This window comes from Armigeres subalbatus, chromosome 3 (assembly GCF_024139115.2).
Source record: "Armigeres subalbatus isolate Guangzhou_Male chromosome 3, GZ_Asu_2, whole genome shotgun sequence".
NCBI classification, from domain to species: Eukaryota; Metazoa; Arthropoda; class Insecta; order Diptera; family Culicidae; genus Armigeres; species Armigeres subalbatus.
The window spans coordinates 358,752,639-358,775,790 of record NC_085141.1 but is presented as its reverse complement, the minus strand read 5'-3'; the positions used below and the strand labels follow the sequence as shown (position 1 = coordinate 358,775,790).

At 39.8% G+C, this 23,152-nt stretch overlaps 1 protein-coding gene across 4 annotated transcripts in view; it reads right to left on the bottom strand.

Moving 5' to 3' along the window:
- Nucleotides 1-23,152, bottom strand: part of LOC134226211 (uncharacterized) — a 182,884-nt gene that overhangs the window by 151,679 nt on the left and 8,053 nt on the right. The window contains exons 1-2 of one of the 4 annotated variants that reach the window (XM_062706829.1): nt 10,917-11,217; nt 10,513-10,829 (exon numbers count right to left, since the gene is read on the bottom strand). The exons of 1 other annotated variant lie outside the window; for it this stretch is intronic. The gene's annotated coding sequence lies outside the window, so the exon portion shown is untranslated. Of the gene's footprint in view, nt 1-10,512; nt 11,218-23,152 lie in introns of those variants that run through there. 2 more of the 4 variants (XM_062706828.1, XM_062706827.1) reach the window with 2 other exon arrangements.

Below are 23,152 nucleotides of genomic sequence, written 5' to 3'. Positions count from 1 at the left end.
ACCGATTCGTCGTCGTCCCGTGGGTAGTAATCTACTACTAGATTACTACCCACGGGACGACGACGAATCGGTCCAAGCGACATGCCCTAATTTTTACCTGCAGTTCTACCTACACACCATATTTAAAGTTAATGAGCAATGTTTTTCTTCAGTCGATAACAAACACTGAAGAAGTTTCCAAGTAGGAAACGAAATACGTATCTGCTTGTTGATACATAAAAAAGTTAATAGTGGAAGTAAATGGAAGAATAATAGTCTTTTAACCTTGTAGCATTTCCCCTAAGACGCTCTAAAATAATCAATATTTTTTAGAAAAAAATGTTGTTCTTCAAAGTTGTTTGGAATAGTAAGGTCATCGTGCTATCACAAATAGGGTGGCTCATTTTATAAAAAAAAATATTTTTTCCTTTCTCGTACAACAAAGTTGTACCGAAAGGCTATCATTTCACTCCAAAATCGAAATTTTTATAGAAGTTTCGGAGACCCATGATGTTATTTAACAATCGACTCAGCTCGTCAAACTGAACAAATGTTTGTCAGTCTGTCTGTATGTGTGTGTGCACACGAAAATTGAAAAACATTAGCCACTTTTTCGTATAGTAATTCTTAAGCTATTTTCTCGCAACAATTTGAATTCAATGGGGGACAAACCCTAGTTGATCAGTATTGAATATAATCATGATCGGTCATGTTTGGTTACGCCTTCAATAGTTATGAAGAAAATGGTGTGTTGAACGATATAAGGTTGGTTAAATGGTTTGCTTTACAGCGTTTGCAAGAGCCGTAATGTAGGCAATTATTTATTATGTGTATCACACTTAGGCGTAACCAAACGATTGAATCAAGAAAGGCATCGTCACCGCTAGGTGGATTAATCTGGGTTTTATTTTACGGAATACTGACATGAAATATTCTATAAAGCGCAGCTTATTCCCATTAATTTTGCTAAAAAAAATTTCTGTGGCTCTTAAGTAGGCCGATTTAGAACAAATTTACCTACTTGGATTAGGGTGTCCTTAAAAAATGGTATTTTTAATCTCTATTTTTTTGGTTTTGATTTTTTGGAAAAGTTGTCTTCAGGGGCTCAAGAGCTCAAAAAAGCAACTTTTGGTGTATAAATATGCTCAATATCTTTTTCCGATCAAAAGTTATTATCGTTTTTCTGTGAAAATTACGTTTTTTTAAAGTTGATTGGAGCACACCAAAAAATATCTTTCCACGGCATTTGAAAGAACAATTCATATTCTTTATTGTGTCAAAAAATTGGAGCTATCTATTTTTATCTATTGTCATATTTTTTCAAATATATTGATATAACTTGTCAACGGAAAAAGGAACAGATACTTTGCGCTCAAAAGATTCTAACTAATTTACTTGCAAGTATCATTGCAAGTTGCATCTGCCGACACAACGATGAGTTGGAATGCATGCGACGTCGTCGTGATCTAGCTATGGTGGCGCAACGCAACCAACGCCAATGATTCGCGGAATGTGCTGCAGGGTAACTCGGAGAAGGCGACGTCCAAATCTGGGCTCGTCTTCGTTAATGGAGAACGACGGAGAACCGTCTCAATCCAACTAAACAACGATTGTCGCGAAGAGTCCGCACGACGTTCACTCATGGAGAGAATCAGTAATGGGTAATGTCGGTCCGACTAACTAGCGCCGATATACGTCACTCATTAGTGAGGAGCGCTGTAGGCCACGATGATTGCTCGGAACAAACGATACGGCTCACGCTTATAGTCAAGTACACATCGCATGAATAGCTTTCACACGACGACGACGCCTTGGCCAACTCTCACTATGAGTGAAAATTTTGTGTGAAACATAAGCAGTCGCTGTGTACTGTCTCAAATGTGCATGATATGTGTAAGTGAGTTTGCCTCGAACTGTCAAAGTCCCTTCGGGTCGCTATGATGGCGAACGTGTGCAGAATGTGCTGCAAGAAATCGTACTTTTTCGGAGGTTTTTCATTTTGTTTTGATGGCGAAACAAAAAAAAAGTGCGAATACAATCATCGCACTTTGTTTTGTTGATCGAAATGATTGAAGAAGCCTCCGAATAAGTATGGAAAAGTTGGCTTACTTTAACATTAACAATTGAGGTTAGGTTCGATTTCCGACTGCTCTCTCGCTGTGTAAAATGAACTCACCGAAAATCATCGGCCATCGGTTACACAAAAATGAGTAACATCGTAGTTACTCATAATATGAGTTGTTCCAGGAGAGGCCCGTTTTGTGTGAACGGAACACAAAAATATGTAAGTCATTTTAAGCGTGCTTGCTTCGATGAGCGGTATGGGACCGGAGCAGACAGCTTAGTGCTCTGAGTTATGTACTTGTACGATGAAATGTCCAGACTACGACCGTCGGAGCGGCAGTCTGAGGGTATCATGAGGTGTGAATAACTCGAATGCTCCCGGTAGTGAGATGATTATACGCCACGTGAAAGTTGATGAGCCCTACTATGATGAGTCTCGGGAACCATCTCACACCTTCACCACCAAAACCTTCGTGGCGCTTGGGGTTTTCAAAACCCAAAAGAAAAACCCTTCGTTGAAGGGCAAGCTACCCAACAACGATATTAATTTCTTTTATTTTCCTAAAAAACACATTATTAATTTAAGCTCACCTATGCTTTTAAACAATTCTGATGTTTTCGTCAAATCGTTAATTCGAATAAGGTTCTTTTCCTTCTGTCACAAATTTTAAGGCATAGGTACGTTAGGCATATAGACGTCAATCATAACGGACGTTAGGCATAATGAACATAAGGCATAATGGACGTTTGGCATAATTCGGCCTTCTTTATGTCATAGGCTGTTCTTTGGGTCATTTTATGCCTAACGTCCATTATGCCTGACATACATTGTGCCTAACGTCCGTTATGCCTTACATCAATTATGCCTATCGTACTTATGCCTATCGCACTTATGCCTAACGGTGCATACCCCTTCTACCACTAGTCTGATTCGCAATCGTGTGGTCTAACTGGCTTGCCTTCATAAAAGAGATTGTTTGAGGCCGGAAAACGAATAAAGAGCAAAGGAGTCTACAATGCAGGGATATCTGCTTTGCAGATCCGAAACGGCATCTCAGCATATGCCAGCTGTATCCCGATCCGAAGATCCAGCTCATTCTCTCACGCAATCTTAAGTGTGAACCGTATCGCTTAGGAGTGAGCCATTTTGCTTTACCCATACTTCTCATACTGCGTTCACTTTTGCTTGGAAATGTAGAGAGAACTTGTGCGTGGTGCCTTAATTTAATACCCGAGCGTAGAAATCACCCTTATAGCCTATTCAGATTACGCCATTAATGACATAATAATTGGCGTTTCAGGGTAAATACGCTTTATGATGTCATTATTTACGTAATATTCCATACATTTTGCGCTGTCAAAAGATACCCGCTAAAAAGAGTCATAAAGAATTTATTACGAACAATTATTACGAGAGAGCTTTCGTTCTAACTGGGATGCAGGGAGAAATTCAACAAAACAAAACTGACAAGCGTCACTCTCTCTTTGCCAGAGAGAAAATTCTCTCTGTTTTCATTTCGTTTCGTAGTTGACAGTCATGCTCTTTCTGTCGCAGCAGGGTCGAATGCATGTTAGATGGAAATCTTCTGAGCGCTGAAGAATAACTCGGATTGTGATGGTTTTGTGGAAAGCATTTTATATGATGAAAAATAATGTTTATAATTATTTATTCTCCACTTATTCAACATGAATTGTTTAAAAAACAGATGCTCTCTAGAATTAACATGAAGTATTTAACTTAAACCTAGATTTAATAGAACAAATCGAATAAATTTTCAAAGTTCAAGGGCCAATGCGGAAGACAATTTAAAACGTAGGAATGGTTGTAAAACGAATATATTTGATGAATAAACATGATTTCATAAATTGATTCAATTCTGCTCCTTGAATGGCTTAATATACTTTGAATTTTAACATTTTTCACGTGGGACAACTGTACGATTTGAATGGTATGTATATATAAAGTAGAATAACCTTAAATAAAACATGGATTGGTAATGCATTAATTCATCCAAAATCCAGTTTAAATTATATCACATTCACACGATTCGATTTTGTTAGAAGCTGTATCATTGATTGTCGAGTAGAACGCAATGGTTCAGTTTCCATTTTTGAAAAAAAAAATTGCTGAGTTGCCCTTCATACATGGAGATACTGGTGGAAATACATTTTAGTTCGATAATATTTCTTGAAAATTGGTCCAATCGTCCTTTTTCTATTTATTTGTGAGAATTTCCAAAAGCATCTAAATTTTTCTATCAAATCCCCGTATCGATCATAGTACAGAATCAAAATACTTTTTAAACTTAAAAATAAATTGAGGAATAGTCTGATTCCCCGAAGAACGGCGCACCCAACTAATGAATGTAGCTTCGCTCATTATCCTTAATGAGAGCTTCAAATATTCTTCGAAAATCCCTTTTCATATTTTTTTTATATTTTTTTTTTTCGTAGAAACTTTGTTCAGAAAAAAATGTTCGATTGTCGCCACACAAATGCTTGATTTCGCAAATTAAATTTTAAAACTCTCCTTGAATTCAACCCTGTATTAGCGTGCAAATGAGGAAACATGGAAACGTCAAGATATATTATCTTGCTGCAGTCTGAACACCTCGTAATAATTGGATACCCTCTCACTAAACAAAGTCATAAATAGCCCAATCTGAATAGGCTATTAAGGTCACTCCTCACGGAATCCAGGTTTCAAAGTGCTCGCGTTTTCGGGGGCACACTACTCGATACGGAAGCAACGCACAACTATCATTTTTATTTTTCAACGCATGCTGCGACGCAGCAAAGCTAAATCAACAAAAATGACAGTTGTGCGCCACCTCCGAGTGGTGTGCCTCCGAAAACGCGAGCACTTTGAAGCTTGGATTCCGTGATGACTGTCCTTAAGGACAATCCTCACGGAATCCAAATGTAAAAGTATTCGCTTTTTTAAGGGCTGCGTCGAAGCATGCATGAAATAATAAAAATGACAGTTGTGCGTTGCTTCCGCATTAAGTGAGCCATTGAAAACGCGAGTACTTTTAAATATGGATTCTGTGATGATTGTGCTTAATCTTGAGAAGAGGTACTGTGGCAAACTGATTGATGTATGATAGAAATGGGGCTCATAGGTAAGTTCATGTCGTTCAACACAATGTCGTTACACCACAGTTATAGGACAACATTTCAGAAATTTCCCTGGGAGTTTCGGAACGAATTCCTAACGGAATTTATAAAGGAACTCTTGAAGACATTTCCGACATTCTTAAATTTTCCTAAGAATTCTTCCGGAAATTACTTCGCAGATAAATCCAGAAAATCCTTTGGACAATTCCTCAAGACATTCCTTTTAAAGTAGCAATTAAAAAAAAATCATCGGAAGTTTCTTTACGAGCTCTTTTAGGAACTTCTTCAGAACTTTTTTCAGAAATTCCTTTGAAAATTTCTTCGGAAACACCTAAAGAAAATCCTTCCGATATTCCTCAGGAATAGCTACAGAAGTTTTGGGGGATACCTTCGGAAATTCCTTTAGGAGTGAACCCTCAGAAATTTACGTGGACATTCTTTTAGGAATTTGTTCGAAAATTGATTTCATAATTTCTTTGAAATATGCTTTAGATAACTTTTCAGAAATTCTTTTGAGAACTCCTCCTATAATTTACACCAGGAATGTTTTAGAAAATTACGCTAGCGATTCCTTGTGACTTCTGTCCAGGGAATCCATCGGAAATTTTCTGTAAATGCATTTGTAAATTCACCGGAAACGCAGGAAACATTCTCCATGCAATCCTTTTAATAAAACCAAATGAAATTTCTTCCGAAACTCCTGAAGGAATTATTGAAATCTTTGTAAAAAGCTTTTTTCGGGAATTTTTATAAAGAATAAAATAGGAAATACTGAAGGAATTTTTGGAAGAGTTTCTAACGGAAATTTTAAAAAAATGCAGATAAAATTTCCGGAAGAACTCTTGAAGTAATTTCCAAATGATTCCTAAAAGAAATTCTAAAGTAATCCTTAAAGGAAATACTGATTGAATTGTCAAAAAAATGCAATTTCCAAAAGAAATCATGAAGAAATTTCCGAAAGAATTTTCCTAAAAGAATTTGCTTGCTGAAAGAATCCCATGAAAAAATTCCAAAGGAATTCTTAGAAGAATCCATCGCGAAAGGTAATTTCGGAAATTCCTTCAAGAGTTTCTTTGGAAATTTCGTCAGAAATTCGTTCAAAAATTGTCGATAGATATTCCGGCGGAGTTTCTAACATAATTCCTAGACAAATTTTGAAGGAATTTTCCAAAGAACTACTTAATGAATTTCTGAAGGTATTTCTAGATTCATTCGCGGAGAACTTTCTTTGAGGAGAGAGAAGTAATCTACGTCTCTACTATTGAATTTCAGGAGAGATTCTTTAAGGTATGCCTGAAATAATTCCTGGATGACTAACTGAATTAATTCCTGAGGAAAAAAAAGTTCAGTGGATTTTACAAACGATCTTTTGAATTAATTTATGAAATATCACCTAGATGAATACTGGAAAAAATCCCGAAGCAACTTCTGAAGTAAATTCCCAAGGAATTCTTGAGAATGGATCATTTGAAAGATCATTCTGTAATACATTTGGAAATTCCTCCTGAAAATCTTCCAGAAATTCTTTTGGGAACTCCTTCTCAAAAGGAATCTTCGAAGGTCTGAAGGAATTTTTGTAAGAGAAGAATGATCGAAGGATTCCCTAAAAGGATTAGAAGAAAATTCTGGTGCAAGTTCTGAAGAAATTCCTAATGAAAATTTCGAAGGGATTTCTTGTGGAAGTACTGGCAAAGTCCTTAAAATATATTCCGAAGAAATTCCTAAATCAATTTCCTAAGCATTTCCTAAAAGAATTTCCAAAGGTATTCCCAAAAAATCGAAAGAATTTCAACGAAAGGAAGTTCCGAAGGTATTCCTAAAACAATTTCCGTAGGTGTTGTGGGTACTCAAGAAATTTCTAAAAGTATTCGTAAATGAGTTTTGATTTATTCTTATAATTCCTTGTTTGGAATATTATGTTTCATGTTTCTTTGGAATATCCTTTTCGATGGATTGTGTTTCATGTTTCTTTGGAATATCCTTTTCGATGGAATATGATGAAGAAAGAATTCTTGGAGGAATGAAATTCTAGCAGATTTTTTTTTAATTCTTTGACGAAAACCTACGAAAACTATTTTAGGATTATCTTTAGTTCGAAAAATGTATTGGAGGATAACTACTTCTTTCGGTGGGGTTGATCCCACGAAACCAGTACGCTAGGACAGGTGCTTTCCCTACTAAGCTACGTCGTCCGCAGCATTTCCCAGCACCAGACACGTAGCCGAACTCTCGCAATCTATTTTTCAAGGCGGAGGGCCTTCGTAGCTTAGTAGGGAAGGCACCTGTCTAGCGTACTGGTTTCGTGGGATGAAACCCCACCGAAGGAAGTGGTTACCCTCCAATACATTTTTCGAACTAAATCTATCACATGTTGTGCATATGCTTAAATCGAGTTTCAGACATAGTCATTAATAAGCACTCCGGGTGGCCTTCGGATATTTCTGCAGGAGTTCTTCAGAACGTCCAAAAAAATATCCTAAATATCTTTCAATTGAATATTAAATAAAGAATTTAACATATTATTAATAAAATTCTTCGAAACTTACTCCAGAAATTCCTTCGGAAATTCTTCTAAGGATTCCTTTAAGAATTAGTTTACAAATTCTTTTTGGGATTTCTTCCGAAATTCTTTTAGAAATTTCTTCGGAAAATCTTTGAGGAATTCCTTAAAGAGTACATAATGAAATTTTTTGGTGGTAGATCTCACTTCATCCAAACTAGTTTCAAACGAAAGGACAAAAAAATCTCTTGATTGAGAATGTCTTCGAACCACTGCGTGACCTGATCCTCAATAGGATTAGTGAGACCTAGACTAAAATTATGGGCACTCTCAAACTGCTGAGCAAGTTTTTGAGCCTTTTCCCCATTTGTCAAAAAATCTCATTTCTCTTTTTAAGGGCTGGAATAGGCGTTAGAGGTTTTTTAAAAAAATTTTATTCGATTTCCAAAAGGGTTTCAAACTGGGATCTAACTTTGAGACTATTCTCGAAGTTAGTATTTCTCAGAATAGTGAAACCCGGAATATGCAGTACAAATGGCCAACATAGAACCACGAAATAAATCAGTCCTCTGATACCACAAACTTCTCAGAATCTCCCAAGTAATTTAGAAAACGCCTTAGTTTCTTGGTAGAGTAAAACTGGCCATGTGATGGCCATGGAACAGGTTCGGGAAGCCAGGAATTTCCAGTACAAAAGTCCACGTTAGTCTATCAGAATGGGCTTCTCAGGGACTCTAGATCTTGTTTCGAGGCCATATCCCTACCAAGAAACTGAGACGTTCTCTTGATTACTCATAAAATTCTGAGAAGTTTGAGGTGTCGGAATACTAATTTATTTTGTAGTTTAATGTTGGCCTTTTGTACCGGAATTTGTTGGCATTTTGTACCGGATATTCCAGGTTTCCGGAACTTATTCCGTGGCCATCGCATGGCCAGTTTTAACCTACAAAGAAATTATGGTGTTTTCAAAGTTACCCATAAGATTATAGAAAAGATTCTAAAGAAAAAAAATTGAGAAATTTGAGGTGTCGCAATACCGATTTATTCCGTGGTTCTACGTTGGCCTTTTATACCGTATATTCCAAAATATTGAACATTTGTTAAATAAAAAGACTTATGCCACACATCAAAACTCCCCCTCTAAGAGAGGGAGGGTTATCCAGAGCAATTTACCCATCTTCCTTCTACTACTACTACCAGTGGTGCGAATTCTCAATCTCAGTGACTGAAATTTGTAGGATATTGATACCATTGCCTCTTCACACTCACTTCCTAGCAGTGAAAACTGAAAATGGTTAGCAGCAACAATCAAAGATAAAGTAAACAAAAGACCTCTTTCTCATTGCACACGCAGCCCGCAGTGACAGTCCATTCAGGTCCCTCGCTGCTGCGTGAATGTGACGGCCCTATATAAATGCATGGGTGAATACTATCACTTGAAAGACAAAGACAGGAAATTTGTGGCGAATGATCATCAGCTTCAGCCCGCTGTTGGCAAATTGAGTTGGCTAAGCCACTCCGGCTATGTCTTTCTGACTGAAAGGCACCGTCATAGACAAAGAGGAGCAGAGAAAAATACAAAACAAAAGAATCAGCAGGCATTGATGATAAATTGCACCACTGACTACTACTACTACTATTCCTCTTGGCCACAGTTGACACCGCTTGGATTTTAGTTGAAAATTGACCGAGAGCGAGCAGTTATCAGTTGTCTAGATTCATTGCCCGTCATCAATTTTGCTCGAGAATTTGAAACTTTTTTGTGTGAAGCACATTCCCAAAAATGGATTTGTGATTGCCCCAACAGTTGGCACTTTTGAACTTATTTGAATCTTCTCTTACAGGACCGGAATCCTTCATGTTAAAAGAGCCACCACATATCATACATTTAGCATCCATGTGACAATGTTTGGTTCCATGGCCCCACTTTTGGCACTTACGGCCTGGATGAGGTTTTAGAATTTTTTTCCCAGGCCTGCCGAAATGTTCCGATGTAACTCGGACATGGGACATCATACAGGCCTTGGACTGGTGCAAATAAAAGTAATTGTTCGATCTGAATTTTGTTCTCATCCAATGATTTATCACTGGGGAGAGCTTTTACGACGACTTTGATAGTCGTTCAGTGTTGTTGTCGTAAGTGAAAAATTTAAGACGCTTATCAGTTAAATACTGAAGAAGACGTTTGCAGTCGTCTAAGGATCCCGACAAATCGCGTCGGTCCCCTTCCTGGACATCTAAAATGAAACTTTGATCCTCTGAAGGATACTCAAAATCTCATTCCGAAAGCCCGCGATGAACTTTTGTTAAATTAAAAAAATCATTCCGAAAGCCAGAAAACTCGTCAACAGATACCACAATTGGCGAAATCCTTTGCTTCTTCGCATGAATCGAGTCACCTGGGCTAGAGGTAGTTTCGATTTGCTCAATTTCGTCATGAATCAATCAATGTCCATTGCGTAACCAACTAAGAGTTTTTTTTTTCAGAGCTGTGGGACCTTGGCGGATTACCACCGCTGGTCAGAATTTTACTTCCGCAAACAGGTCCAACGTAAAACGAAGGCACGGGTCTAAGCAAAGATCGTAACGGGATCAGTAGGTACAAATAGCGCTGCTGAGAAGCATATCCTTCAGCAAAGAGAGAATTGAACCGCACAGCACGAGAGTACAATGCGGTCTGGAGTGAAAAGATCTTTAATTGCTTTAGCTTACTATCTAAATAAAGGGTCTGTTCAGTTTCAAAGTAAGTAACGTTATGACAAAGTGTTTCTCTTCACAACAATGGGGAGTGACTCAAAGCGATACAGTTCTGGTAGTAAATTAAATGGAACAAATATAAGTATGCGACTTACCCTTGTCTGCAAGCTGTGTTTGCTTTCCCCAGTAATGGGCTGGTCTCCAAGGCTTGCACTATGAGTTTGATTCGATCTGCTGTTTGCCGCGCTTATCACTAGCTGAGGCACTGCGTGCGCGTCCTAACGATATTTCGCGATGATGCAATGTTTGAACTGTCCGTGCTCGAAAAGGAATCGATTATCCACCACACGTGCTATCTGTGTGTATTACTGAAGTGACGCTTTTTGGTTGGTACAATTTTTCTTCTGGTTTCTTCTTGCTTCAAAATCGTGTGCATAGCATGTTTACGACATCAACGTGATCCGTTTCTTCACTGATAATGCAAGGCAAATATTGATTCTAAGACTCGTACTTCTCACTCAACCCTAAATATGATAAGATTTCTCAAAGGTTTACTCACACCGAAAATATAATCATCATACGGAACTTCACTCAACTGCGTCTATCGGAACACGTCCGAGCTGCGCGGGAATTTGACACAGATTGCCTTCAACGTTCTGGTTTCTGGGTTCGAACTCTGGTCGCAAAAAAAGTAAAGGTGGCCCGCAAATCCACCAAAGGTCAGCACTTGGTTCCGATTTTCTTGGCTAGATTCTAGCGTGATGTATTGTTTAGAACTTAGTTTATAGACACGGACGTCTTTATGGCGTCTGATAACCCGCGCGTGTTTTGCGTACACTTAGGGGCAGACTCCCCGGTTCCGGACACTGAATGCACTTTTTTTCGAGTATTCTATGATTCATATATAAACATATCTGAATAATTAAATAAGACTTTATCAAGATCAACTGTTTTCAATATATTTACTAATGCTTGTGATTCAATATTGTTCTCATATGATGTAGACAACGAAAATAATTTTTCAAAATAGTTTGAATTCCTGCTACCATCCTTCTTTATATATGCTCGAAATTCCAACCTTTATCAATGTCATCTCATTTTTGGTATTATTTATTTTTTGGAAGACTGATACCTTAACTGGATAAACTAATGAAATTAGAGTATGTTAATCAGTACAGGTGCGAAAATTCAATGTTTACACTATGATCGGGTTTTACGGGGCAGGTGCTAGGCTACCTAAATCGATATCGTATCGAAATCAAATGAGATAATATAACCACTGTATCACATAATAAGTATGCCTTTGGTCGAACACAATGAGCTTTATACAATTTTACTGAAGTGAGCTAACACAATGTTCATACTTTTAGTGAGTTCTGAAGAAAACCATCAAGCTTAAACTGAAGTCGATCTAGAGTGCAACGCTGCAATCGACAGAACGATTGACAGTTTGGATAAAAAAAATTGGACAACCCGAGCAAGATCGGGCAGGTTCGCATAGTTTTGATATTTTGATTTTGGTCCTCCACGAGCATCGTCCAGGTCTCGTGTCCGTAGAGGACTACCGGTCTAATGAGTGTGTGTAGATTGTCAGTTTGATACGGCGGCGAACTCTATTCGATCGGAGCGTTTTGCGGAGTCCAAAGTACGTACGATTTCCAGCCACTATGCGTCTCCGAATTTCTCTGCTGGTATCATTTTCGGCAGTCACCAGTGAGCCCAAGTACACAAATTCTTCTACCACCTCGATTTCGTCACCACCGATGCAAACTCGCGGTGGGTGGCTCACATTGTCTTCTCTTGAACCTCTTCCTATCATGTACTTTGTCTTCGACGTGTTAATGACTAGTCCGATCCGCTTGGCTTCCCTCTTCAGTCTGATGTAGGCTTCCTCCATCTTCTCAAAGTTACGTGCCATAATATCTATGTCGTCGGCGAAGCCAAATAGCTGGACGGACTTATTGAAAATTGTACCACTCGTGTTAATCCCTGCTCTTCGTATTACCTTTTCCAAAGCGATGTTGAATAGCAGACACGAAAGACCATCACCTTGCCGTAACCCTCTGCGGGTTTCGAAGGGACTCGAGAATGCCCCTGAAACTCGAACTACGCACATCACCCGATCCATCGTCGCTTTTATCAACCGTATCAGTTTATCCGGAAATCCGTTTTCGTGCATTAGCTGCCATAGCTGGTCCCGATCGATGGTATCATATGCGGCTTTGAAGTCGATGAATAGATGATGTGTGGGCACGTTGTATTCGCGACATTTCTGCAGTACTTGGCGAATGACGAACACCTGGTCTGTGGTGGAGCCGCCTGGTACTGCCTCACGAACTCCCTTGCAATTGGTGCTAGTCGACGGCATAAAATTTGGGAGAGTATCTTGTAGGCAGCGTTCAGCAATGTGATTGCGCGGTAGTTGCTACAATCCAGCTTATCGCCCTTTTTGTAGATGGGACACACGACACCTTCCATCCACTCCTGCGGCAAAACTTCCTCCTCCCAAATCTTGGTAATGACCCAGTGCAGCGCTCTAGCCAGTGCCTCACCGTGTTTAAATAACTCTCCTGGTCAACCCCAGGGGCTTTGTTGTTTTTTAGCCGGCCAATCTTCTCCTGGATTTCTTGGATGTCCTGCACGCGTTCTCCCAGGTCCATCACCATACCGCCAGCTTCGTCTGCCACATCGACATTCAGGTGTTCTTCGTAGTGCTGCCGCCACCTTTGGATCACCTCACGCTCGTTTGTAAGAAGGTTCCCGTTTATGTCCTTACACATATCGGCCTGTGGCACGTGGCCCTTACGTGAACGGTTCAACTTCTGATAGAAGTTTCGTGCGATATTAGCGTGGTACAGTTGTTCCGTCTCTTCACGGTCTCGATCTTCCTGCTGGCGCTTTTTCCTCCGAAAAATCTAGTTTTGTCTGTTCCGCGCCCGTTTATATCGTGCCTCGTTCGCCCTCGTGCGGTGTTGCAGCAATCTCGCCCATGCTGCATTCTTCTCTGCACGCTCACGCTCACGTTCGCCGTCATACCAGTCATTTCTCTGATCCGGGGGCACCGTGCCAAGTGCAGCGGTTGCGGTGCTTCCGATCCGAGCGGATCGAATATCTCTCCAGCCATCTTCAAGAGACGCTGCGCCTAGCTGCTTTTCCGTTGGGAGTGCCACTTCCAGCTGCTGCGCGTATTCTTGGGCTAGTCTACCGTCTTGTAGCCGCCCAATGTTAAGCCGCGGCGTCCGACTTCGACGCGTGTTGTACACCGTCGAGAGTTTTGAGCGTAGGCATACTGCAACGAAGTAGTGGTCGGATTCAATATTCGCACTGCGGTAAGTGCGGACGTTCGTGATGTCAGAGAAGAATTTACCGTCGATTAGAACGTGGTCGATTTAGTTTTCCGTTTCTTGGTTAGGTGATCTCCATGTGTCCTTGTGGATATTTTTGCGGAGAAAGAAGGTGCTTCGGACTACCATTCCGCGGGAGGCTGTGAAGTTTATGCATCGTTGGCCGTTGTCATTCGATACGGTGTGCAGACTATCCGGTCCAATGACCGGTCTATACATTTCCTCCCTTCCTACCTGTGCGTTCATGTCACCGATGACGATTTTGACGTCCCGCAGTGGGCATCCATCGTATGTCTGCTCCAGCTGTGCGTAGAACGCTTCTTTCTCGTCGTCGGATCTCCCTTCGTGTGGGCAGTGCACGTTGATCATGCTATAGTTGAAGAAACGGCCTTTAATCCTCAGCTTGCACATCCTTGCGTTGATTGGCTGCCACCCAATCACACGCTGCCGCATCTTACCCAGAACTATGAAGCCGGTTCCCAGCTCGTTGGTGGTGCCACAGCTTTGGTAGAAGGTAGCCGCTCGATGACCGCTTTTCCACACTTTCTGTCCTGTCCAGCAAATCTCCTACAGCGCCACGACGTCGAAGTTGCGGGGATGTAATTCATCGTAGATCATCCTGTCGCAACCTGCGAAACCTAGCGACTTGCAGTTCCATGTTACAAGCTTCCAATCGTGATCCTGTATTCGTCGCCTAGGTCTTTGCCGATTATATCGAGTCGCATTATCTCTTATATTGTTCGTAATGATTGGTTTTCCAGGCGGCTTATTGGGCCTGCGCAAACCTCCTGTCTCGTCGGAGGGCCGTCATGTCAGGGCTGTTTAGCGTCCCACCTAACACCAGGACTTGGGCTTTTGCGCTTTGAGCGGCACACTGTCGCTTTGGTGGGGCCTACTTGCGGATACATGCAGCTTTTTATAGAGGTTTAACAGGGCCCACTGTCAAACCCCACCACATCCTAGGCAAGCCCCACAACTCGCAGATGGCCTGGGGAGGGATCGTCAAGCCCTTGGACATAGTCCCTGCTGCACACCTAAGCTACTACCATTTGCATTGATGATGTCACAAAAAGACTTGAAAATGAAAGAAAAAGAGCAAACCAACGTTTGGCGGCAATCGAAGTGAGCGAAAAATGGTTATCACTCCCCAGGCTGTTTTTCTTTCTCGAAAAGCAATTTCTCCATGAAAATTTTTGTGAGGGAGCATTATGTGCTCATGGGATTGAGTGAGCATTACGAACCCTGGAAGTCATTATGCGAGAGAATATACTCACTCTTTTTGGCTTGGCTGACCAAAAATGTGGCATAGGAAAATGTAGAACAACTTTTTTCAGTATTTATAGTGCTTACTCTGGGCCCTCCTGCCGTGCGGTAAGATGCGCTGCTACAAAGTAAGACCATGCTGAGGGTGGCTGGGTTCGATTCCCGGTGCCGGTCAAGGAAATTTTCGGATAGGAAATTGTCTCGACTTCCCTGGGCATAAAAGTATCATCGTGTTAGCCTCGTGATATACAAATGCTAAAATGGTAACCTGGCTTAGAAAGCTCGCAGTTAATAACTGTGGAAGTGCTTAATGAACACTAAGCTGCGAGGCGGCTCTGTCCCAGTGTAGGGATGTAATGCCAATAAGAAGAAGAAGAAGATGCACGGCTACAAAGTAAGACCACTATGCTGAGGGTGGCTGGGTTCGGTTCCCGGTGCCGGTCTAGGCAATTTTTGGTCTGGAAATTGTCTCGACTCTCGACTGAGCATAAAAGTATCATCGTGTTAGCCTCATTATATACGAATGCAGAAATGGTAACATGCCTTAGCGACCTCGCAGTTAATTACTGTGGAAGTGCTTTATGAACACTTAGCTGCGAGGCGGCAATGTCCCAGTGGGGGATGTAATGCCAATGAAGAAAAAGAAGTGCAAACTCTATAAAAAATTTGATCTTTCCCAAAATTTATGGAAAAAATTACCCCCGATAGGATATTTTGTAATTGGCCATAAGTGAAGAAATAATTTTCTTACAATTCAGTATTAGAAGTATCAGTATTCTTATACAAAAAATGTATGGTCTTAAAAGGGATATCGTAATAAAAGTATTGTAAAATCATTCCAATATCCCCAACTTTATTATAATTCTTTGGTAATTTGGACCATCCGCAGTAATCGCCTAAAGAGCCTCTTTTTCGATCTTATTTCAATAGATGTTAGTCTTTTTACTACTCATCACACCAGCTACATATTCTATATTATTGAAAATACTTCTTATTACTTTGGGATTTCTCACTCTTGGAGTAGGACTAACTTTGGAAGATGTCCAACGCTAGAGAATCTTCCCTTACGACTAGCCGCTTCAAAACAAACGTCCATCCTCCGCATGGTTGAATTATTGCACAGTGGGCAAAAGCCACCAAAATTGGAAGTTCCACGTCATAAATTCCCGATCAGTAAAGAACCACTGTTGATATAAAAATAAAGCATTTTTACTTGCAAAAGACTTATTGAAAGCAAAAAATAACTGAGTTTATTTTATTTACATCATAGCATCACATGTATAGGACTTATCCGATGTTTACTTTGGTTTTGCCCACCGTATAACGAACGCTGAGAGAGAGGGGGAGGACGTCTCAGGCGAGAGTGAACGCCGTAGTACAATAAAGTTTATTTTTCATCCGTCTCGAGTTGTCACTGATAACGCACTGCACATCAGCGACAACCCCGTCTGTAATCAGCCTTCGAAGTTAATAAGAGAGCGGGTTGCTGGCGCTTCCTTAGTCAGTCGTGATCTGACTGCCGTTTGCAGCGTTCGGTTACTAGCAGATCAGCCACAAGCTTGGTGTACCTAATTGGTTGGGCTGATACAAATTTTGTTTGGGGTATTTCCAGAAAGCTTCGCGAGGCTGAATCAGTTCTGGATAAGACGATAATGGAAGAGTTGAATGACTAGTCATGTTGTTTTTGCCTGAGCAAAATACACCAAGGAACGGGTTGAGGTGGTGAATTTATTTAATGACAAATTCCAACATTTAAATAAAACCGCGAATCATGCTAATTGAAGAGGTATTTTTAGACTTTCTGTATAGATTACGAGATTGCAGATAGCCTTAGCGCTAAAGGGACGGTGTTACATGTTTATTGTAGAACACTGCATAATAAAGAATAACCGGAACAATTATAGTAGCAGACAGGGATTGTTTGATATTTTGAGAACTGAGACAAAAGCATGGACAATATGATGGCATAGTTACAGTATATTTCGTAGCTTTCTATCCACATGCTATCAGAAATCAAAGTGGGCGTAGTCCTTGATTTCAATCTAGGACAAAACTGACAAAAGTAAGAGGATTACAGATATGTTCCGATTTTATCACGTTCCGATTTTGTCACGCTCCGATTTTATCACGCTCCGATTTCGTCAACAAAATTATTCCGTTTTTATCAACAAGAAAATTCAATCATTTTTTTTAGAGATTTAGCTTTCAAAATTAAATAACTTGGTTTAGTGTCTGGCCAAATGTTGCATTTATAGTATTTCAAGCACTAGCGGTAAAAAAGCCGTAACTAACAAGACAAGGTTTCTCTTCACCGACATTTCCCCATCGAAATAAAAGAGACAAGAGCGGGTTTGTTTGCACTTTATTACTTCAGGACGAATGATTACATTGTTATCTGGTGTTCTGATATAACCGAAAAATCGTTGAGAAACTTTTTCGGATGTTCTAGGCCGTCCAAACTGTTCTGGAGTACATATCCTCGAATGCATTAGAAAATATGTCTACAAACAAAACCTCCTAAGCTGGGATTTATGTCCAAAAATATCTATGTGACCATTAGACATAAATTGATCGAGTTTTGAATAAACGTAAACTATTTCAGGGTCTCCAAAACGCCCTGGAGTTCAGAACATGTGATATACCCGATCAACCAAGCCTTGAACGACGTATTCGTGCATCGTTGAACATCTTAGCAGGTACATTGAGCCGATAAGATTTCACTCATTACTTTTACACGCAACTATAGGCCTTTTAGTTTCTCCAAAACATCCTTGAGTTCAAATCAGTTCAGAACATGCGATCTACCCGATCAACCAACCCCTGGACTATGTATTCATGCATCGTTGAACATCCCAGCAGATCCATTTAGTCGATAGTATTTCACTCATTATTTTTACAAGCTACTACAGGCCTTTTCGGTTGTTCAAAACGTCCTTGAGTACAGAACATGTGATCTAGTTGCTCAACCAAGTCCTGAAAGATGTACCTTAGGGTGGTTCAAAAAATCGATTTTGCTCCACAGTGCTCATCTGATTCTTTACCATGTTCTGAGTGTCCTCTGAAAATTTGAGCTCATTTGGATTAAAACTGATTTAGCACAAGCCGTTTCAAGTTTGCATGCAAATTAGTATGGGAAATTTATTTTTTCATTATACTGTTAATGACGTTTCCCCATTAAGCGCAGGTTAAAAGAAAACCTACATAGCTAAAAGGGATACTCAACAGCTTTCACCCAACGAAAACCGCATGTTGATTAATCGTCCCAATAATTAGTAATCGATTTTAAGACAGGTTGCGAATCTTTAGTGATGATCGTTAAACTTCTTTGAGGGTATCACTGAAATGTGCAGTGCAACATAGTAGCCTGAATTTGTGTGTGCTATCTTTCGCGCCACGAGCAGCAATGTTGCCTGTTGATGAGTTATGCAATTAGCTCCAGAAAACCACAGTATAGAATAAATTCGATTACTAATTATTGAAACGATTAATTGAGATGCGGTTTTCACTGAGTGAAAGCTGTTGAGTATTCCTTTTAGCTATGTAGGTTTTCTTTTAACATGCGCTTGATGGGGAAGCGTCATTAACAGTATAATGAAAAAATAAATTTCCCCATACTAATTTGCATGCAAACTTGAAACGGCTTGTGCTAAATCAGTTTTAATCCAAATGAGCTCAAATTTTCAGAGGACACTCAGAACATGGTAAAGAATCAGATGAGCACTGTGGAGCAAAATCGATTTTTTAAACCACCCTAGTACCTGTGTATCGCTCAACATCCCAGCAGGTCCGTCGAGCCGATAGAATGGTACTTATTACTTTCACAAGCTACTACAAGTTTTTTCTGTTCTCCAAAATGTCCTGGAGTTCCGAACATGTGATCTACCCGTTCAACCAAGTCCTAAATGATATATCCGTGCATAACATCACAAACATTCCAGCAGTTCCATCGAGCTTGTAGGATATCACTTAATTCTTTTACAAGCTACAGCTACACAGAGAAAAAAAAAGTTGGGATTCCAACTGTTTTCTAGTTTTATTTTAACAATATGAAAATTTTGGTGTTTTTAAGAGTAAAACTTTTCGTTCGAATGAAAAATTGATTGATTTGAAAGTTTTTTCTCAGTGTAAAATTTTCATTATTACAGTGGAAGCTCTCAAAATGAAATTTATAAAATAATCAAACAAACTTCGAGATTTCACATTTTTTGGCAACTCTGGCAGGTAAAAATATCCAACTGGCATCCAACGACTATCTGTCAGTGACAGTCGTAAAAAAAGAAAATTCCCGCCGAACTCTCACAAATTTTATTTTTTCAATTAAACAGGTAAGTAATTTTTTCTCAAAGTAAAATAAATTAATGTTAATGGTTTTAATTTGATATTTACAGCTTCGCATCATTGGCCAGTGGAAAGTGGAACGAAGGAAGTGGACGTAATATCAGCAACAGTACAGTTCCGCATTAACACAACACCAGGATTGCCGCCTCCAGCAGCACCGTCATCGTTCCCATCCGAAAGTACTTTTCCCGTCGCTAGGAGGCGAGTTATTTTCCGTACGGAACCAATGGCAATGGACGTTCCTACAACGATGCTGCAGCAGGAGAAAGGCAATGGACGTTCCTACAACGATGCTGCAGCAGGAGATGTGGAAATTCAGGCAGAAATGCAAATTGGATTCGATGGCGACGAATGATGAAGGTGGTACGGGACGGTCGTAATAGTGATGGGATGAGAGATCTACATTGTCGCAGAGTATCAACGAAATTAAAATTAGAGTCAGTGCAGTTAGGAAGAAATAACTTTATCCAATATCTGTAGTAGTCTGTAATTTAAAATGAGATAATAAAAATGAAAATGTTTTATTAAATTATTGAATAATTGTTAATTTTGACAAATAATAACTAAAAATGGATATTTATACAAATTGTTGCTTTAAAAAGATCACTTGTTGATTCAAATAGAAAAACTACTTTTAATTTGAGAGGAAAACTTTTATTTTGAAAAGCAATTGGTTCTGGCCAATGTAACGTTTTTAGATTGGTAAATTTAACAGTCCTATACTTTCTACTGAAAATCACTAACTCATTTTCTTAATTTTACCAACGATTCTTTTAGTTTTACCAACGATTTTTTTTTGTGTGTACAGTGGACCCTCCATGAGTTGATGTTCTAAGGCTCGATATCGAATCATTGGAACAAATGATGCCATGCAAAAATATTGTCACGGTTACTTTGATATTCTTTTCGAACAATATTCCACATCTCAATACCGACTTTATTGCATCTTTTCAAAACGTCATGAATCCCAGATCAATGCACAAGCGAATTTTCAAAACGGCTTTGACCTATCCAATGATCCAACTTATGAATGATGTTAGATATGATACCCTAGTGAAACCATTTAGCTTATATCAAGACAAAATTTTCAAAACGACTTATCTGCTTTTGTAAACAAAGATTCAAACGACGATTTAACGAACCTGATAGCTCTCCCACGCAAACCAACACCACCATTAGGTAGGTGAAGCTTTCCGCTACCTGTTGATGGTGTTGGTTTGCGTGGGAGAGCTATCAGATTCGTCAAATCGTCGTTTGAATCTTTGTTTACAAAAGCAGATAAGTCGTTTTGAAAATTTTGTCTTGATATAACATCAATCATCACTTGTTCTAGCCATTGCAGGCCTTTACCGTTGGCTAAAATATTCTGGAAGTCGTATTGTTTTATGTAATCATCCAAGTCCGTTATACGCCTCAATAAAAAAGTCCGCAGCTAAATTGCTCGACGCAAACACCTCCTTAGTTATTAGCATTAGCATTAGCATTTAGCAGTTCGCACAAATTCGTAGGTGGTACAAGCCAAGACTATTGTATGAGAGTAGCATCGCTTTCATCCGTTACCACAGATATTGATTTGGGACTAATCACTAACTCTTAGATGGAAGCAATGTACTCTCCAATAGTCGAGATCTGTCCTGGCCACGTCCTTGCGAATGCTGAGGAAGGGAAAGGATGGTTTGTTGGACACCTACTTAAGAAAGATGCAGAGAACTCTACGACCTCTCATAGGTGCCACGGGAGTTTTGGGATTGTGTGGAAGGTTATAACAGTAGGAATCGTTTTGGTATAACGTGAAACACAGAAAGAACTAAGATAGAAATACAAAGTAGGAAAGGGACGAGCCTGGAATTGAACCCACGACCTCCTGCTTATAGGCAGAAGCGGTAGCCACTAGACCACCGAGCTCGTCGACGCAAACACCTCCTTAGTTATTGTGCATCAAATAGATATCTTGATCTTAACTCAAGATCATTTTGGAGGACCCGGCTTTTCAGCCTAGTATTCTATTAGCATTTCCTCAGTTATTAATTGAACGCTTTTCTATGCCCGCCATTGCATGAGAATGTATCTTTTGAGCCAAGTACAAAGGAAACGCTATGCCCAGGGAATCTAGAATGTTTCCCAAACGAAAATATTCCGGATCTAACCGTGAACACCTCGTATTCCAGAAAATTGTGTTTACATTATTCCTATTGGATATATTATGTTTATGCCAAAGACATTGCAAAAACTTTGATTGATTGACCTGGTAGATACCTTGAACTGAACTCGAGAATGTTTTGGAACACCTTCTTCTTCTTCTTCTTCTTCTTATTGGCATTACATCCCCACACTGGGACAGAGCCGCCTCGCAGCTTAGTGTTCATTAAGCACTTCCACAGTTGTTAACTGCGAGGTTTCTAAGCCAGGTTACCATTTTTGCATTCGTATATCATGAGGCTAACACGATGATACTTTTATGCCCAGGGAAGTCGAGATAATTTCCAATCCGAAAATTGCCTAGACCGGCACCGGGAATCGAACCCAGCCACCCTCAGCATGGTCTTGCTTTGTAGCCGCGCGTCTTACCTCACGGCTAAGGAGGGCCCCATTTTGGAACACCTTGAACATCTCAAATTCAAGAGAATTGAGCTTGCATGGTGCGCACATGCTTATTGAACCATGTTGGGTACATATCGATGTTGAGGACATTGCATGAAGCCTTGGTTGTCCGGTAGATACTTTGGGTTGAACTTGGGAACGTTTTGGAATACCTTGAACATCATTGAGAAAACTGGATTTAAATGATGCGCATGTGCCTATTGGACTGGATTGGGCATATGACGACGATGATGACTTTGCATAAGCCTTGGTTGATTTGGTAGATACCGTGGGCTGGATTCGAAAACGTTTAGGAGCACCTTGAGCATCTCGTATTCCAGAAAACTGATCACTGTCTCAACGATCAAGATGACTAAACTTGATTTATTAAACAATGTGGTATAGGATCCAAGCTGTCAGAAGCAAAATCTTCCCAAGGTTTTGGATATCTAGGTCTTCAGGGTATAGTCAAACTTGACCTCCAATATTTTTCCTAATGAACATTTTTGCTGACGAAACTGGAGACCTAGCTTTCTTCGGTAGTTTTTCACAGTCAATGGCATATATGACCCATCCGTCCCTAAAGGGTTAAGGAGGTCAAATATTTTCAAATTTATTGTTAAGTTATCAACGGATGCCACCTTATCTTAGGGAATGTTCATAAATTACGTCACGCGGAGGAGAGAGAAGGAGAGGGTTTCTAAAAGTGTTTTTATATAAAATTTATATAAAATTTCATACAAAAAGTGGGACAACGAATGGAGGAGGAATTAACAAGGGCTAATTTTTCGTAACATTATTTATGGACGTTCCCTTGATGCACTCCTTACTTGTCAGGAACTTCAACCAGTCACTATTGATGATAAATATATATATCCTATGTCTTTTCACTAACTCTTGCCACCCACTAGCATGTTCACGTGGTATAGCAATAAATAATTTTTGCTAAAATTTTAGCTTAAAAAAATTGTCTAAGAAAATTATTCCGATTTTGTCACTGTTCCGATTTTATCAACTGAAACTCGCAGACCGTGTTAATAAAAACGGAACATACCTGTATTACTTCTGGCCAACCCTATCTTCACCGTAACTTGCGAGAGGAAGAAAGGGTTGATGTAGAATTTACTTACCAGAGTCTCTGACACCCTTATAAGGTACCAGGGAGTTGTATATTGGGGAAGGCATTCGTTGGGTAAGAACTTGTCTGTAGCTGACAATGTGGCCATGATAGATCTTCCGTAGAGCATGAATGAATATTGTACTTTTGTTG